The 18836-nt window shown below is 40.6% G+C and overlaps 1 long non-coding RNA gene across 1 annotated transcript in view; it reads right to left on the bottom strand.

The window, feature by feature from the left end:
* Positions 1–5772: 5772 nt before the first annotated feature.
* Positions 5773–18836, bottom strand: part of LOC115338568 — an 89621-nt gene continuing 76557 nt past the window's right edge. Inside the window, exons 2-3 of the long non-coding RNA XR_003922429.1 lie at positions 15536–15608; positions 5773–9404 (exon numbers count right to left, since the gene is read on the bottom strand). This is a non-coding gene — a long non-coding RNA (uncharacterized LOC115338568). The remainder of the gene's footprint in view (positions 9405–15535; positions 15609–18836) is intronic.

The following is an 18836-nucleotide window of genomic DNA, read 5'->3' as shown; positions in this document are numbered from 1 at the left end:
TACTCCAAGCCCTTTATTATCTTCATGGCCCTTCACTAGACTGATGGCTCTTGTATATCCATGTCTCCCTTGTGCTGGGGAGTCCAGAACTGGGCCCAGCACTCCAGGTGCATCTCACCAGTGCTGAGTAGAGGGGAAGGATCACCTCCTTTGACCTGCTAGAAATGGTCCCCCTCCTGCTGCCCAGGATGCTGTTGGCCACCTTTGTCACGAGGATGCATTGCCGGCTCGTGGTCAACTGGCTGTCCACCAGGATCCCCAGGTCCTTCCCAGCAAAGCTGCTTCAGCCACAGCAGTATTATATAGTATTAAAGCATTAAATACTATTAAAGAACCTGTAAATGGTGCCGTTTCTTCTGAGTGGGTTATTTTCTGCACCAGGAGACAGTTGCTTTAATTGTCCTCTATTAAGACACGTAAAGAAGATTTTAATGTCAGTTAAAGAGTAAAGACTGTTTAATTCTTTAAAATGGCATCATTTGTGATATTATACCACAGGCTATAGAGAGAGTTCTGCTTTTACTTAACCTACTAATATGCCTTTTGATTTACTTAAAGCCAGAATTGCTCACTAGGGATTGAAGACATCTGAACTGGAAAATGAGCCTTTCAGTCACTCAGTCTTGGCTCTAGATGAGAAATTAGTCCAAAGCTTGTTCACTGAGAACATCTTTCTCATTCCCCAGAGCTTCATTTATAGGAACCGAGAGCATTAGTGCCCGGTGAGAAACTGTCTAGATGGTATTTAGCCAGAAATTAAACACTCTGTGTTTTGAAACCATTCTATTCAGTACAGGGTGGGGTTTTTTCAAGTAGTGTTTTTGCAGGAAACGTAAGTGGAGGGTAGGTTAGCAGAGTATTGCCCCCTCTGTTAGCACTGCTCTTTTGTTCTTATGTCCCAGTATGGAAAACCAGTCCAGTGTAACGTCAGTTTTGCTCTGGCTCTTCTGTCCCGTGTGCAAGTTGCGAGGAGCCAGCTGTGCAAGAACAAGGCAGTGTATATCCTTGCTCATTTGAAGTTTTCTGCCCCATGACACATCTGAGTACAAGTGGGAAGGGGATATCCCTAACACAAATATGTAAAAGCACACAGCCCCTATTCAGGTAGCAGTTACATCAAACCCAGACCCTGTAAAAACCCAGTAACAATCAAGAATATAAAAGCACAGCCTAGTTTCTACCCCTTGGACAAGAAGTGAGACCTAAGTTCTTCAACAACTAGCTGACTCTAATTGTTTGAGCTTTCCTCCAGCTTGCTGTGGTTACCATGCCTCGTCTGGATTTACCCAATTCCTTCTCCCTTAGCTGTGTGGAGGGGGGACCAGTAGGGCAGGTTGCTCCAGCCCTTCTGCTCTCAGTCCTCAGGGACGGTCCTGGCTCCTTACATTGCAGTATGTCTCCTGTGGGTATTTACTGGTTTCTTCTATATGCCCTTGGCTTTCCGTCTCAGCCTGGAGAAGTAACCTTAGAAATTTGGGCTCAACTGGAATAAGAAAGGTATTTTGTAAACAAATTAGGACACCACTGACCACAAATGATGGGACAGGTTGAGACACGCAAAGTGTGTCAGCGTGTGGGAGATAGATAGATGATAGGACAGAGTTTACCTAGAAGCTAAGAAGAAATGTTCCCTCCTGACCTAAAAAGTTATATTTCCATGCAGAAATGTGTCAGTATTGGCTCAAGAACTTTACCAGTAAGCAGTAGAAATGTTTCCATGATGACCTTGCTTCGCCCAGTGTCCTGTTTTCAGCTGGGATAGGTTAATTTTCTTCCTAGCAGCTGGTATACTGCGGTGGTTTGGATTTAGGATGAGAGCAATGTTGATCACACACTGATGTTTTCAGTTGCTGTTAAGCAGTGTTTAGACTAAGGCAAGGACTTTTCAGGTTCTCATACTGCCCTGCCAGCAGAGGCTGGGAGTGCACAAGAAATTTGGAGGGGACACAGCCAGGATAGCTGACCCAAACTGGCCAAAGGGATATTCCACAGTACGTGACCTCACGTCTAGTATATAAACTGGGGAGATTTGGCCAGAGGACACCACAGCTCAGGGATTGCCTGCGCAACAGTCAGCAGGTGGTGAGCAATTGTATTGTGCATCACTTGTTTTGTATATTCTTCTATTATTATTATTATTATTATTATTATTATTATTATTATTATTATCCCTTCCTTTTCTGCCCTATTAAACTGCCTTTATCTCAACCCCTGAGTTTTAACTTTTTTTTTTTTTTTCTTCCCCAATTCTCTCCCCCATCCCACTGAGCGGGAGAGTGAGCGAGCAGCTGTGTGGTGCTTAATTGCCAGCTCGGGTTAAACCACGACACCCAGTAAGCAATTCCACTTTCCCTATTCAAAAAGCAATAAATTCATTGATTGCTACCTCATGGTGCTGGCTTTTGGTAGGATTCCTAGGCTGATTCACTGACCTACACATAATGAAGTAATGTATTTGGAAGTGGGCATCTCTGCTGTCCTGAGATCCACGGGGTCCTGCTTTTAAGCCCTTCTCCATCTCAGGCTATTGCTCAACAGAGCACTGCTTCAGGCAGGTTTCCCTGTGGCAGCATCAGGGTGTGATACTCAACTTTAAACTCATGTTGTGGCTCTGCTGTTCAGTGCCAGACCAGCAAGGACTGAAACACCTGCCCTCTCCAGTGCCAGGTCTGCAGAGACAAGCTGGAGATAGAAGGAGTTGGCCTGCCAGCTCCAGAAGTTTTGATGCAGCATTTTGGCACTTATAAGCTACATCTTGGCTTTTCCTCTTCTGTCTCATCTTAGTGACCCACTTGTTTCCCAGGCCATGTGGTATATGGGGGTTTGGCAGAAGCAGGGAGAGTGACTGCACGCTCATGATTTCCTTGCAAGAAGGAGTTATAAGCACTATGAAGAAAGAAAAAGGCATTGTGTAGACATTGGAAAATAGCATCAAGGTTGTTGGGGACACTAAAATGCACCGATCATGGTCTGATTGCCTCTTACAGAACAGATATTTCCTAGCTGCCCAGCTCATGCTAAAAGGAAGATAAGAGCCTAACAGCCCAAGCCTTCTACCTATCAGCCATTTGCACCTATGGGAATCAGTCCTCAGGCTTGGGGAGTTGCTAGACAGTGAAAGGCTGCCAGCCAATTTGAGGAGCCAATTAACTGTAATTTGGTCAGCCAGTTTTGTGGAGGTGAATCCAGGCAATAATTCTTCTACAGCTGACATAACCGCATGGATAGAAACCGGTCTTTTCAAAGACCCCTCCAGCGCGAGGGAAGAGAAGACGATGCTGTATGCAGGGGTTGACCTGAGGGCTCAGCCTCGCCTGTTGACTCCGCCGCGGCACACGGCGTTAACCAGGCTGCCACCTACGTGGCTCACAGCCACCAGCGGGTGAGGGCAAGGTGTCAGGCCAGCCTGCATGTCTGGAAGGGGAGTCTTTTCAGCTGTCCGACTTATAGCATTAGGTCTGAAAAGCACGTGAAGCCACTGCTCGCAGCACCTCAGAGTACCTACGCATTTTCCTTGTTTAATTTATTAAAGTTCCTGGTTCAATGAGATCTGGTTAGGTTCCAAGCCTTTAATAACCCAGGGCTCTTCCACAACCATCCTTTTAAATTTCCACCACAAAGAGTTTATTCACTGATAGCTTTAAGCCGACTGATACTTGAGCAGTGCTCTCCGGGTGGTTGTCTGTCTTGTAACCTGACACATAAATGAACCCATATCTGGGTATTTATATATATCAGATTGCTTTTGACAGAACATGTTATTCTGAAGTTCTTCAGTAAATACCGTAAGCACCAGCTGCTCACTACATTCACTACGCTCTTGTCTTAAGAATTAGCTTATTGTCAAGTGTTGTAAATAATCACTTCAGAGCTTTGGGGATATTTTATTTGTTCTGTCACATATACCAGCATGGCAATATTTATGCATAAGACAGATGTTTAACCATGATAGTTTACATAGACAGAGCTCCTGACTTCTGCAGTTTTGAGAAACAAAATGCACTCATGAGAGAATAGTAAGCTTTGATATTTCCTCTCCCCTCACGTCCCTAAGCCTTTCAGGAAGATGGTTTCCAATTACGAAATTCCCATTGAAGCCCTGCTTTTGAGGCAATTAAGGCCAGTCCCAAGCTAAGTGAACGGGATCACTAAAAGCCATAGACCCAGGCTGCTCACAAAGACAGTAAAATCTTGTGTGAAAGCAACTAAGGAAAGAAACTCACATTCTTAAGACAGCAAGGATACTCTGGTGTGATAGGCAAGAACTTCACGTGGTCTCTAGGACTTGAAGTATTGCAAAGGTGCTCAAAATCTTTGTTTTGAAAAGAGTTTGAAAATGGAACAATGATGCTCTTACCCCACATCCTTAGAAAACCTCTTGATCTTTAAGTAAATACATGAGGAGGACACAGACAGCTCTTCCAGGAAAAGCTGTTAGGTTTCTTTTTCCCAATTCAAAAGAAGAAAAAAAAAAAAGAAAATGGAAATATTCTTACACGTTAGGCTTCAAATATTCAAAGGCATTCAGAGTATGGTATCCTTAAGAAATGTCACAGTAAGGTTATTGGCAAGTTTTCCCCAAACTTCTGTTTCCAGTGCAGGATATTTGTAAACCTGATCACCTGAATCTATTGTCCTTTCTCAACTTGAAGAGCACAGATGAGAAGTTAATAGTGTTACTTCTTGAAAAAGTCTCTTTCATCACCACTTAATACTGCAGGATTGGATTCTGAGAAGACAAAGTGTCATTCAGTGAGAACCACTGCATAAAAGATGATAGATTCAGATTAGATATAAGGAAGAAATTCTTCCCTGTGAGGGTGGTGAGGCATTGGGACAGGTTGCCCAGAGAAGCTGTGGCTGCCCCATCCCTGGCAGTGTTCAAGGCCAGGTTGGATGGGGCTTTGAGCAACCTGGTCTGGTGGAAGGTGTCCCTGCCCATGGCAGGGGGTTGGAACTGGATGATCTTTAAGGTCCCTTCCAACCCAAGCCATTCTGTGATTCTATGAAAATCTTGTCTTCCCCTGCTATATAATGAAATCCCTTGAATTTTCATATGTGTTAAAAGTGTATTTTGTGTGTAGTCTTGGACTGACAGTGTTTTGGATTCAGAGTCACTGGTCCTGCGTACTGCACATCACTTTGTATGGCCAGTTGGAATTCATGACACATTTCTGACTCTGAGTCTTTTCATTCAGAAAACTGAAATATGGAAAGCAATCTTCCTATGTAAAATGCTTTGGCAGTTAGAAATGGAAATAGACGAACTAACCACTAGCAGCAGAATGGTAATATTAGTAACACACAATTTAATAAAAATTACTCCAGAACTAATAAACATCTACTGTAGTATTTCTCAGCAGTAAACTTTTGCCTAACAGCTGTAGAAATATAAACACTAATTGCATTTAGAAAAGGAAGACATTCCCATCATTCCATGAATTCCATCTAAATGAAATAGCACTTCTTCAAAAAATTAAAATAATTTGCCAATTTTCAGTGATTACACCAAACTATGTAGTAAATAGGTAGTTAGGTTCATTCAGTAAAATCCTAATACTATTGAAGTCAGGGTGAATTTTGACACTGACGTAAACCCAAATATTTTTTCTCTATTACTCAGAAAGATCCTGTCTGTTGCTTGTACAAGATTATAAGCATTCTTGAATTAGTAACATGGGGTTATTTTGTCACTGAAATGTCATATAAAAACAGAAAAAAAATGGAAGTGTAAAACTGAGAAAAAACAATAACACACAATCTTATTAAACATTTCATCAATACGAAAAATGTGAAAACTTTGTATTAGTGTTTCTTTAAATCCACTTAAAAGATTCAACTAATCATTTAAATCAATTTAAGATCCCCAGTTCCACAGTATCTGGCTCTCCAGAGTGGCGAATCTTCCCAAAATGTGTTTAAAAGCCATGGAATTATTCATCAGACCTAGCATGAAATCCTAGTTACTGTACAGGGAAAACCTAAAAAATCCAATTTTCCATTGCCCTATGCTTCCAATTTTCTGGCGTTTTTTTTTTTGTTTGGTTTTTTTTTTTAAAGCTTTAGTGCTGCTTTACAGATGTGCTTGGAAAAAAAAAAAAAGGAGCATGAGAATCCATTTTTAGACAGTAACACAGTATACGCAAACCCCAATAAAATAATATCTGTTAATATTTAAATTACTGCTTCTTCAAACAGAATGCATTTGTGACTAAGTTACCACACAGTGAGATACTGATTTAATAAGCTTGATTTAATTTCAACTGCTTAAAACTATTTATCATCACAGATTTTTGTTTTTACCAAGGAAGAGCAATGACAGAGGGAACTATCAGAATGTGAGACTGTCATTTCTCTGTCTCCCATTTATGGTGGCTTTCAAATTAGGAGGGCTAGTAGTCTGAAAAGTCTTTGATCGCAGAATAATAGAGTTTAAAAAACTGGGAGAAACACAACTCTAAACTTTCTGCAGAATGATGCCAGGCCCAAAGAGCAAAGGCTGTCACCATAAATATCAGACATCTTGTGTTTTACTTCTACTCTTTCGTCTCTCCCTGCCAGAATTGGGCCTAGTTCTGCTAAGAAACGTTTTCATTTGCCCTTCAAACCTCTACACTGCCAAGAGAATTGTTAATATCATCATCTAATGTTTTTGTTTAACAATGAGAATAAGATTCTACATTTTTTGGATAAATGAATATGTACAAACACATTAAATGTAACTTTCAGAAGCTTGAAGTAAATTGCCATCTTTGCCTGCAAAATACTCTCTTGACAGGGCAGACTTTTTTCTCTCATTCAGTTTTTCCTGAATGATACTGGATCTTACATTTCACCAACAGCTTTTTCCATTTTGGATCAGCCCTAGTTTTAATTCATTTATCATCACAATTGTTGCAGTCACTACTATTCATACATATATATATACATATCTTCCATTACATATATTTCTAAACATAATTAAGCTGATTCATTAACTTCACTCTCTGAAAGTTTAGATGCAGCTGACTTTTTGCTTTACACTCACTAATATAAACATTAACTCGAGTAATCCCAGAGCCTGACCAGTACAAATTTCATTAATTGGGCAGAATCCAGCATCACCTTCCTTCATTTTATAAACGTCTCCTAGGTTATTCAGAACCTCTGTGACTCCTTCCTAGCACTAGTCCTTCGTTTAGAATAGAATACAATAGAATAGAACAGAACAGTTCAATTGGAAGGGACCTACAACGATCGTCTAGTCCAACTGCCTGGACTTGTCATGGTTTGATCCTTTTTCTCTCCAGTTTTGATAATTTTAACTGATGATCTAGATCTGCTGCTCTTCAAAAACTTTATTCAGGGCGGTTATACCATCCTTGCACCACTCCAGCAGCAATATGACAGTATCATCTGTCCCATGCAGATTTTGCTACAGTTTCCACTGTGGATATGACTCTTCAGTCCCTCTGTTCTGCTTGTCCACCTACCAGCAGATCATTCTACCTCTGTTATCTTTTGCTCTCCAATATGTTACTTTTTCTGTCCTTGGACCTTGTCACTTACCCCTTTCATCACGTTAACCTTGTTATGGACCTGATAACCATTCCTGTGAATTTTTTTTAATTTATTTATTTCTACTTCTCCTCTTCCTTCTCCACTAAAAACTCTTTATTCTTCTACTCCATTTTCCTGCTGTAAGCCAGTCTCTTCCTCTTTGTTCTCCTGGTCTCACAGTCATGTCTCTTCATGGTCCTTCTCTTCATCCTGTCAGGGATCCATCTTTCCAGTCCTCTTGCTGGGCAGATGATTGTCTTTGCCACCACCCCTTTCTGCTCAGTTTCTCTGTTATATCTCCAAATTCCTCCATTTCCCTCACTGTCATCCCTGGCTACACCTCTTCTCCTCATAAGTTCTTGTTCATGAGTTCAGCCAGCAATGCTGCATACATGTGAACTGTGAACTTTATTACCTTCTCGTCCAATCATTTGTTGTCTCCTCCGATATCCAGGACCTCTTTAACCATCACAGTATTCTTTTCACAGTATTTCTTTTTAAGCAAAAAGAAGGTGAAATTTCACCTAAATTCCCTACTTGGGGCTTTCCCCAGCTGTGCTCTCTGGTCCCTAACCTCTTCTGTTATTTACAGTGTTTATTAAGCTTTGTGCCTAGATCAGTTCTGATTCTCAGGCCCCCAGAATGACCATTCCTGACCAGAACAATAGTCCACCTAATTTGGTACCCTGTACCTAACAGGGTACTGGACTGCTTGGCTTTCTCCAAAGCATCCTTATTCAGTTTTTAGGAGGTTGCACACAAAGAAATTAACTTTCTGAAAAGCTTAGGGGAAAAACTAGGCTCCCTATGACGCAAAGCCTGGTGCTTTTACAGGATTGCAATGCCATGTATTTTTCCACCTTAGAAAAGCCAAATTAGTGATGAAATTGTGGGTTTAGAGACATAGTCTCTAAAAGACATAGTCTCTAAAAGACATAGTCTGGAATTTTTACCATTCCTCAGGTAGTGATTTGTTTCATGATGCATAAAGCAGAATTATTGCTAGAAGAATATAGAAGAAGGTATGGGGCCTGTAGCTCAAAGGTCAAATAAGGAACCTCTAGAGATGTGCCATCAGAGTACCCCCAGTTCAGCACCCCATTAGTTATTTGATTTTTTCCCAGCTAACCGGAGAAGGCACATGACCGGCTGTTTCCAGTGAAGCGGTCCATACCACAGGATCTCAGACAGAAATGCAGCCCCTTAACTAGCCCACGAACTTTGAATAATAGAAAATCTCTTCATTTCTTTAACCTGCACCTAACCTTTAAGTACATTAGGCTTGACCCTCCCCTAAGCAGGACCTGTGAGTGCAATAGTTCTTCTTACAGCTCTCTAGGATGTTCTGAGGGTGAATGTCTACATGGGTGCCCATGCCATGCAGCTGCAGTGATTTTGGGCTGCTTTCAGCTTATTTTAAGACATGTCTGTTTGCAATTTCTTTGGAAATTCCTGCTTAAGACAGAGGCAATCTTTACTTCTTTTCCAAGGCTAATGCTTGTCTAAAGCATTTCCATCTTTCTTTCCACGTGGTCTGTGCACTGCCATGGCTTTGCAGCTCTCCACGGCAGACTGGGCCAGGAGGACTTATAGTCGGTCTGCTCCCAGCGATGTGTTAAAAACACAAAACCTGGGCTATTTGCCTGTCAGCTGAACACGCTGTGAATTCAGTGGTTTGGGGAACCAAAGCAGACAAAAACAAATCAGGGTATTCAGGAATCTTCTACAGTGACTGGTATGGCTGGGGCACAGTCACAGCTCGCTTGCGGAGTCACTGAAAGTGTAGCATCATCCCCACTCAAAGCAGAAAGACATATTTTCCTAGAAAACACCTCTTTGCAATAGCGCTTCCACAGGAGATAGTTCTGAAAGCAGGAGAGATAAAATAAAGGGGTTAACTTTATAAAGAAAAAAAAATTGCTCCCTCAGTAAATGAGCTACTCAGATTGTTTGTAAATATACAGATAGTTTTTAGATTGCAGAGTGCCTCGCAGCAACTCCATTTCATTTTTGGAAAAGTATCTTGCACATTTTGTAACACTATCAATAAAGAACAATACTTGGTAAAATCAAACAAGCTGGGAAACAATTTGGTATTGATAACATGAGACAGTGCAGTATCCAAACATACATTCACAGATTGTAAATCTCCCTGATCTGCCTGCAGAATCAAAAAGCTGAATGGACTTCAAAGACCCTAAACATTTTAGCTAATCATTTAACAGACTTCTTACAATTTTAATGAAAAATATAATTTACCACAATTACGGTTTAATTACTTCACCCTCAGCATACTCTCTTATATGATAGCTATCAGATCTAATTATTTCCTTTCCATTTGAGTTTATTAAAAAAGGAATTGGGCCAATGTAATTGCTCGAGTAAATCTAGCTATAGTGGAGTAACACAGCTGAGCTTTTATGATGCATCTACTGGGGCACCACTAGCTTAAATTGGGGAAATCTGTACTTTGGAAGAAATCCAGAAATTTTAGTGCAAATAAGACCCACTCAAATACCTCTACGTTTTTGCCAAAAAGCTTCAATGCAGCAGATCTAAACCTCCATTTGAACCAATGAACACTTGTGTCCTGCAATTGGAAAGGACAGTACACCATTCAGGACCTGAAAACGAAGATGACTTAGCTATTACAACACTGTAACAAAAATTTAAATCACAACTGGTGGAAACAGCCTGGTATCCTCAAATGTCTCAGTCATACAATGTTTTGATAGTATTTTTGGTTGGGAATTTTCTGTCTTACCTGTTTTTACCATTGGTGCTGCTGAAACTCTGATATTTTCACTAGAATACATAAAATGAAATAATAAATTTTAAACTACTTGACTGTGAATCTACATTTGCTTTTGATGCTGCATTTCCTCAGGGCACTTTGGCATTCCCGCTGGCCCCTGGCTTAGAAAACACAGCACAGTCTCACCTCTGATCTAGCAGAACTGCATGTCCTGCGAGTCACGCAGCTGCAGATGCACCAGCAGAGATACCGTCTCCAGCGGCCACCTGAATTACACTGTTCTGGAGACAAGGCAGCAACAAAGATGCAAATTAGTGATGAAATTACTAGAAAAGAAGCATTTTCAAAGAAACCCTAGGAAGATGGCGGGAACAGTATTAAGCTCAAAATGACAGCATGAACTGTTCTGTTTCATGAATGTCTTAAGTGTGTTGTTTTGGTAGAAAATATCAAACAGAAAGTTTCACCATTTCCTAATCTTCTTTTTTTTTCCCTGTAGAAATACTAGCACTTTCTATCAGAGAGAAAATCTAGTTTTCATTCTGCAGTAGTCATCAGTAAGTTTGGCTAAGAAGATTTTGTTTGCAGCACAAAAGTCTTAACATTGATGATATCCTTAACTTGAAGGGCCAAAGGACTTTGGTATTGGGTTTTTTTTCCTTGTCTTCAGAACATTACTTTCACATTCTTAAACTCATTTGGTGCTTCTGCAGATGGAGATGTATTAGTTGCCTTCACTCCCAAACACAATCCCATTTTTACTCTTGCTTATGTTGCCTCTCTAGTTTGACCCATACAGCTTTATGTCTTCCTTGCAAAGTTTTCCCCGCTGCTTAGTGGAGTTTGTAAAGATTTGCAAAGACCAGGCTCATTGCTATTTCAGAATGAATGCCTTTTTCCATCCATTATGCAGTAAAATCTCTTTGCATTCTTCAATGGTCTTTACAACATTATTTAATCAGTCTATTATCCAGAGCACAAAGTCACTTCAGTCGTCTTTCTCAAACACTCTAAGCGTGGCTCAACACCAGCAGGATGAAAAAGCTGTATGAATCTTTAATCTCTGTATTACAACCCATTTGTCACCCTTTCATTCCTTCTTTTCTTTTGAGTTAAAACCATTGCTCTGTGTACTCTTAATCAAGCAGCAAACAAGTATGACGTACTTGGCATCAGTTTCACTTGAAAAATTTTTGCTTCACATTGGCTTTTCTATACAGAAGTGAAATGGGTCACCTGGTCTTAATAAAACTGCCTGCAGCTCATCAATCTGTTAACTTTAAGATTAATCAACACTTATTTACTTCAAACAGGAGTGGAGGCTGGATTTTTAAAAACACTCAGCAGCAGTCCCCTCCTTGTCCTCACTGAAATCTATTGGCTTCTGCCGCTGATTTCAATGAGCTCAAAAAGCCATTTTAGAAATCCCAGTCTCTTTGCTTTATGGCCAAGGTTAATGGTTAAAGAGCATCTTCAAATTATGACCTGGGTCATTTCAGTATCCAGAACTCTGAAGCTTATAGTCATTTTCTTTCCACTGAGGTCCCTTCCAACCTAGTATTCTATGATGCTATGATTCATACAGAAGTGTTGATATCCTCTCAGAAAGGCTTTCAGATTATTTCCCAAATTTCTCCATGTACTGCAGAATCTGGTGAAATATGACAGTATGAACACTTCCGTTGTTATCCATTTAAACAGTATTTTGAGCGGTCTGCGGTTTTCATACCTCAACAATTTCTGTTTCAGTGCTTGCTACTGAGAAAAGCAAAATCTCTGCAGAAAAGAAGTCAAAGCATCTTGATAACTCTTTTGTCATCAGATATGGCTCAAAACTTTCAATCTGCCATAGCTATAGCATTGCCTTTAAGATGAATATTATGTGAGAATCGGAAGATATGTGAAATGGGCATATTTTACGTATTTAACACATTCGACATAATTTTGTCTCTTAAAATCATGTCCTTACTTTTATCTCTAGCTAGGCATACTCATAATGCCCAGCCTCCAGAAACTGAAATCATTTAGGCCTGTTAAGGAGTCCTGAGAGTAGCTTAAAGATCAGGACGTTTTTCTAAACCACTTTTTAGATTCTTTGTACCTGTCTTTTGGTGTGAGAACCATTTGGATGGACATACCCAAGATTTTGTCTCACAAACTAAAAAACTGGTTGTTTAAAAAAAAATCTGAGATCTTTATCTTGGTGCAAAAATCCAGAATCTGAAATTTTAGAACAACAAATACCATAAAAAATTGTATGAAAATAATAAAACATGGAAATATGGTATCATGCAATCTCTAGAACCTGTCTAATCTCCCACGTTGTTGGCTTTCCACCATTCTTCTTTCCTCTAGGTGAGAAAATATTAGAAGTTGCAGACTATGAGTTGTCATAAGATAACAACATTCCGTTCTAATTTTCCTCCACATCCCCACCCCACAGGGAAGAAATACTTTCCAAATGCAGAACCCAGCTCTTACTTCATTCCCAGCCATAAATATCGTAAATGTGATTCTCTCCTAGGAGGAGATGCAATGGGACTTCATCAATGCCATCCCCAAGGCTTTTTCCAGGGAACAACAGCATCAGCTGTTCCAGCTCAGGTTCTCCTGCAAGGCTGCCGGTGAACATTGTTCAGGAATGGCACTGAATTCCCTAGGGTTACTTGGGAGAAAAGGCGATCTAGTCCATTGCCGCTGGCTCCTTCATTAACCTCCATCAATCTTAACATTTACACCTGCCCTTATTTTCCTGCTGATAGAGCCTTGGCAGCGCCAGCAATTCCAGGGTATTCCTGCTGGCTGGGCTTTCCTGACAGCCTTCATTAGCAGGTAATTTGCTGGCTGCTCTGAAGGACCACGTTGTGTTCTGTGATTTAAAGATCTCTAACATGCACCTGTTGTGGCTAATTGGATTCTACTAATCCTTGCAGTAGTTACTTTCATTAAAGGATGCTTGCAGCCTTTTAAAGGAACTATTAAAGCACATCCTTTTCCACTTGCAGATTAACAAAACCAGCCAGCTTTTTATCTAGCTATGCCCAGTCTCAGATGGAGCCACACAAGCCTTTCTTTTGCTGTGAGACTTCCAGCAGGTTTTTTTTTTTTACTTTGTTTTTACTGCCACTGTTTATTATTTAAGATTAAGTTTCAGAATTACAGCATTCTAGTTTCTCAGTCCGAGCGCTGAATGTTTATGTCCTTTATGTGCAAACTGTATTCTAAGCAATGTTTCATAGCATTTTTATTCAAGACCCACCACACCTTTGGAAAAAAAAAAAAATCAGGAAATTTTAGCAGCGCCTTTGGCTGATGTCTATTCATAATACAAATTAGGCTACACTTTGAATTTTGTTTTCCTGCCATCTGGTATTTCTGTTACATTGGTAGAAACCTCTGTGTTGGATTTTTTGCAGTCATTCCACAGGCCACTCCCCAGTACTGCATGGATCCGTGGTTCACTGAATACAGATTGAGGAATTTTTATCTGACATAGCTGAACGATAAGCCAGGCAAATCTACTCTTGCAAATACAAATGCAATGCTAGACATGAGAAAAGCAAACCCCTTCTGATTTTTGAAGCCCTTAAAGGGGGTCTGTATCACAGCCCCTCCTATTTAAGAATATATTTCAATATTTTTTATAAAGCTACAAATGCCTGATGCAGCTGAAGCTCCCCTGCCTCCAGAAAAGAGGATTTCAGCCTCAGTGGGCACCTGATGCATCAGAATTTCTGATGTCATTTTCCTTCCCCCCCCCTCCCTTTTTTTTTTTAATAATTGCAAAGCTTAAGTTGGTTTGAGTGTACAAGTTAGTTTAAATGTAACCATTACTATAAGACAATTTTTTAAATTTGCCTTCCTACCCCTTTATGTAATAATTCTCATTCTCCACGGTCATAATTTTTTGCCCGTGTGAACGATGCAGGCAGTGCAAAACAAGTTATAACGAGATCGTTAGAATCAGCAAAACTTCCGTGCTGCTCTCCAGTACTATGGTGGTCCACTTAGAGTTGTCCCCAAAATACTTTTTACAACATCTGCACTTATCAACTAAACCTGGAGAGAAACACTCAGGATTATTTAGTGAAGACATAAAAACTGATATGGAAAGCTGTACTTTGGCATGGAGTATGCTGGAGAGGTCTGGAGGTGAAAGCGCCTTTTTGCCCCATTCCAGTTTTTATACTTCACTGGCATTTCTTTAAGCATCAGGGACAGCTGTGTCCAGCTGCACGGCAGGATTAGACCACCCTTTTACTGCCTGATGCCAGCACCACTAGGAGACTCCAAGGTGCGAATGGTTTGGGAAGGGAAATTCAAAAGGCTCCTCGCGCTCCAGCGGCTTCTACGTCCTTCCATGTGGGACATGCCTACATTTGCACGCAGCGAGTGTTTCCCCTCATCTCTCCTGCCTACCGGGTGGCTTGGGTGAGCAGGATGAGCCTCTCACTCCCAGCAAAGAGCAGGGCACAGTTCTTGCCCTGACGTGGAAATCCTGGCCACTGCTCCTCGGGGCTCTGGTGAGTAATAGTTTAATAAAGTTACGGTTTCCTGCCGTGCCATGTATTTTAGTGGTCCCACATTTCCCAGCTTCTGCCATTTCCTCGCTCTCAAAGTCGCTTTCGTGCTTGGAACAGGAATTAATTGCAATCCTTTTGTTAGGAGGGCGACTGCTTGCCAGATTAATTCAAATTCTGCTGCTTCTACCCAAAAACCGCCTCCAAGAGCCTTAAAAGAACAAAGAAGCAAGGAAGCTCTGCTCTTAGTAACTCCATCACCTGCTCGCATGGTACTGCAAACAAACATCAAGGCAGATTATGCTGCCAGAATTGAGAATTGTACCGTTCTATCATAGCTGAAGAAATTCAGCTTGGTGCTAGGAATAAATGCAAAAACCTCAGGAGAAACGGAGAAGAAAAAGAGTGAGAAGGGAGAAAAAGTTAAGGAAGAGAAATACAGCTGCAATGGAATAAAAATTGAAAATAAGTAAAAATAACATCCTGCCTTTGACAAGGAAGTTTGAGCTAAGGAAATCATTGCTCTGACATGCCATCTTCACTGGTGCCTGCTGTCAAAACTTCAAAATTCAGGAAATTATTTCCCTTCATAAGGAGACAGAGAAATTACATTTTAGGTTTGTTTCCATCTATAACTCAAAATAATAGGCCTGTCAGGCAAGGGGCTGCTTGAAGTTCTCTTTTGCTTCCTTTCTTTTTCTTCTTTACTCCTTTCTCTTACCTATGAGGTTCGACTGCAAACGCTTTTGTGAAGGGATGTGGGGGCACGTATGTTGGGCAGCCCATTTCCAGTCCTAGGGAAACAATAATAAATTCAGTACGCAAAGAGGTGAGTGAAATACAATTTCTGTTACAAAGACCACCAGAAATTCCGGGACAGCTGCTTCTGAAAAGAGCTGGTGACACCATGAAGTACAAATTTCTCAGACTCCACACAAAAAATCGAACAATTGTGCCGAGTGACTTGTGAAAGATCCAGGATAGTAATGTAATCCTTTACAAATTTGTCCCTGAAAAAACTCTATTTCCTATTGACTGCCTTTTGTTTTCAGTTTACGATGACATTCGGAAGACTTTGTCTCCCCTTTTTAGCTTTTAGTGCTGAGGCATTTGCTCTCTCTTCCATGTTCCCAGTTTTTCAGTCCTTTTGCCCCCTTCTTTTACGTTATGTTAATAGCGTGACCCTTCTGCGAGGTTTCCCGCCTACTTACCCCAGAGAAAGAAAAAGAAGCCAACCTCAGACCTTGAGTGGCCACTGCTGGTTAAGCTGGGCTTTCCCTCTCTGGCTGGGGCCGCGGTCTGGCGCAGACCACTGGGGTGGTAGGAAGCAACAGCCATCAGACTTTACTGCTCCTGGGCCAGGGGAGAGGCAGGTCTTTCCGCTTCTTAAACTGTATTTTCCCACCATGGAAGAAATCAAATGGACGTGTGTGTGCTATACCAGCATTTCTCCAGATGTTAAGAGTCCATCAGCATTTATTTTCCCTCTGAATATCAGGCAAGCAGGTTGTGCTCCAGGAATTATTTTTTTTTTTTCTCTTTTTTACCTCTAGACTGTCACTCTATGTTTGCATTTCCACCTCCACACTCAGGATTTCAGACTTGTATGTGACAAAGCCTTTCTCTAAAAATGACTAAATCACCTGATCCCCGTGGCAACTTGCCTTATAGGACTGCTAATTAACTGACGTTTGGGTTGATAGCGAACTGGCATGCATTATATTTCTTTCCTAGAAAAGCCAGTATCTCCCAAGCCATCCTTTTGCCAGAAAAGGCTGCAAACTCTTCAGCTTAATCCACCATGCAGACTTTCCAATATGTTCATCTGGAGAAAAATGAAGTACTTCTAAGCCATGGTACTGGCAAATTTTTCTTGCCCGGAAATCAAGGAAAAAGCCCATACTTTATTTTGTAATGCAGCTCACAGAGTTCTCAGCAGGGGACTAATCCAGACCTAGTTACCAGTTACCTACACCCTGTAGGTGTATTTTCCAAATTAAATACCATGACCCTTCTATGAGGTAGCCTCCAACAGAGAAAACAATGAGCCTCAGACCTTCATTAAACAGTGTGTGGTTAAATACTACTTTTTCTTCCTCAGCTCATAATGTGAGGCAGCTGTTTGGTGGAGAGCGCACGAGAAACTGGATGAAAAGATGCCAGAGCTGTTTGCTTCCACTCCAGCCGCTCCTAAAGGATAGCTTTATTAAGCAAATGAAACAGCGAGTTTGAACACAAGCCTGGTTTTGTCTTTTGTTTAAAATCAATGCATTTAGTGATACGCCAAGACTTCTCATAAAAACATTTTTTTTGGTTGTTAAAAAAAAAGAGTACAAAGGAACAGAAACCTGAAAAGTTTCCTGATATTTATCTTTGCCTGAGCTGTCTTGATGCCATTTCTTCTGCAGCTGTTTTTCACAAGCTCGCAGATTTGTCTTTTCTTGACTAGGAAGTAAATCTCAGACCCACATTTGAGTCACATCTGGAAATGCTGCGGGAGTTCCAAAGAGTGTGAAAACACCTGTTCGGATCCTGAAAATAGTCTGAAAAGCACCTGTCTATGGGCATCAGACACTGTAAAATCCATGGTTCCAGAGCACTTCAACATCAATTAAAAGTCCTTTTAAATGTGTCAGCCGAACTTGGCTATTCAGCAAACTCCACCGGAATTTTCTTGGGAAAATTTCTATCATTCTCTGCACTTCTAATGGCCACATATAGATGCAAAAGAATCACCTTTAATTAAAGTTGTGTTTACTTCTTCTGACCTAAGATACCACCGTCCATGAACAGTCATTTCATTATCCCACTCTGTAATTATAAAATTGTTTGCTTTTTACAGCAATTCCTGCAAGAGTTTTAAGATGTATCATTTAAATTTTTTTTTGAGAGTTGTGGCTTATAGGACCTTATTTAAAAAAAATACTTATTTTAAATATATCCTGGCATTTTTTGTCCTTCCATTTCTGGTCCATATCTGCATCCTTTCCACTCTCACACAAAGTATGGTAATAACATTTCATTCAGCTTTTCTACCAGGGGTTGTATTTGCAGTATCTTCGATATACTTCATTTTCACTCAGAATAAGATATACTGCTCAGTAATTTCATGAGCATCCTGTCTGTTATCTTCTTTCTTCTGAGAGGACTGTATATTTTTCTTTGTGAGAGGACTGTACACTTTTCCTTGTGACTTTGAGGAAGATACTAAGTGCCTAAGGGTGGTTGCATGGTTTTACTTGACAGCTGTTCAACACAAATGACAGAACAAACATACACACAAACACACACACATATTATTTTAAATAATACTGTTTACTTCTTTTAGCATCTTATACCATCACTGCCTTCTCTGTTGCAAAAAAAAAAAAAAAAATAGAATAGAATATACTATCTGTGTTGACTTCACTGGAAAGCAGCATTTTATAACAGAATCACAGTGCTAGTAGGAAAGCTGCAACTTAACCCGTGTAATCCCATGAACTCCTCTCTCACCCACACAATTTTATAGGACAAAAGCTAAGATAGCACATTAAGAACCCAAGAAACTTTGATTCTGATCTTGGAGAACCCAAAGATTAACAGAGATGTGTAAGCACCATAACAGCCAGCTTGCCATAGCCCTTTGTGAAAGAAGAATGTGAAACTTCTGTGCAGAGTGGATGAGAACACAGAGAAGAGCCAGTGAGGACACAACTCTTCTAAAAGAAATTAGAAGACTCTGAAAGTCTTCAGAAGACAGGCAACAGAGCTGGACTTGTCCTAGATATCCCAAAAGTAAAAGAGGGAGGGAAAGATGATTGGTCACTTTTACAGAAGGAGGGAAAGAAGAAACCTCCTGGCCAGCTGAGCTCACAAAATGTGGAGGTTCCTATGGGAGGTTCCAGTTTGTTTTATGGAAGTTATGGAGTTAAGACTCTTGAATAAATTATCCCATGTGGAGAACATTTAGAATCTCTTAAGACTAGATTACAATGGGAACACAGAAATCTTACAATGAGAAACAGGCCTGAGTCCTGAGT

This window comes from Aquila chrysaetos, chromosome 2, assembly GCF_900496995.4.
Source record: "Aquila chrysaetos chrysaetos chromosome 2, bAquChr1.4, whole genome shotgun sequence".
In the NCBI taxonomy this organism is placed as follows: Eukaryota; Metazoa; Chordata; class Aves; order Accipitriformes; family Accipitridae; genus Aquila; species Aquila chrysaetos.
This window is presented reverse-complemented; position numbering and strand designations above follow the sequence as displayed.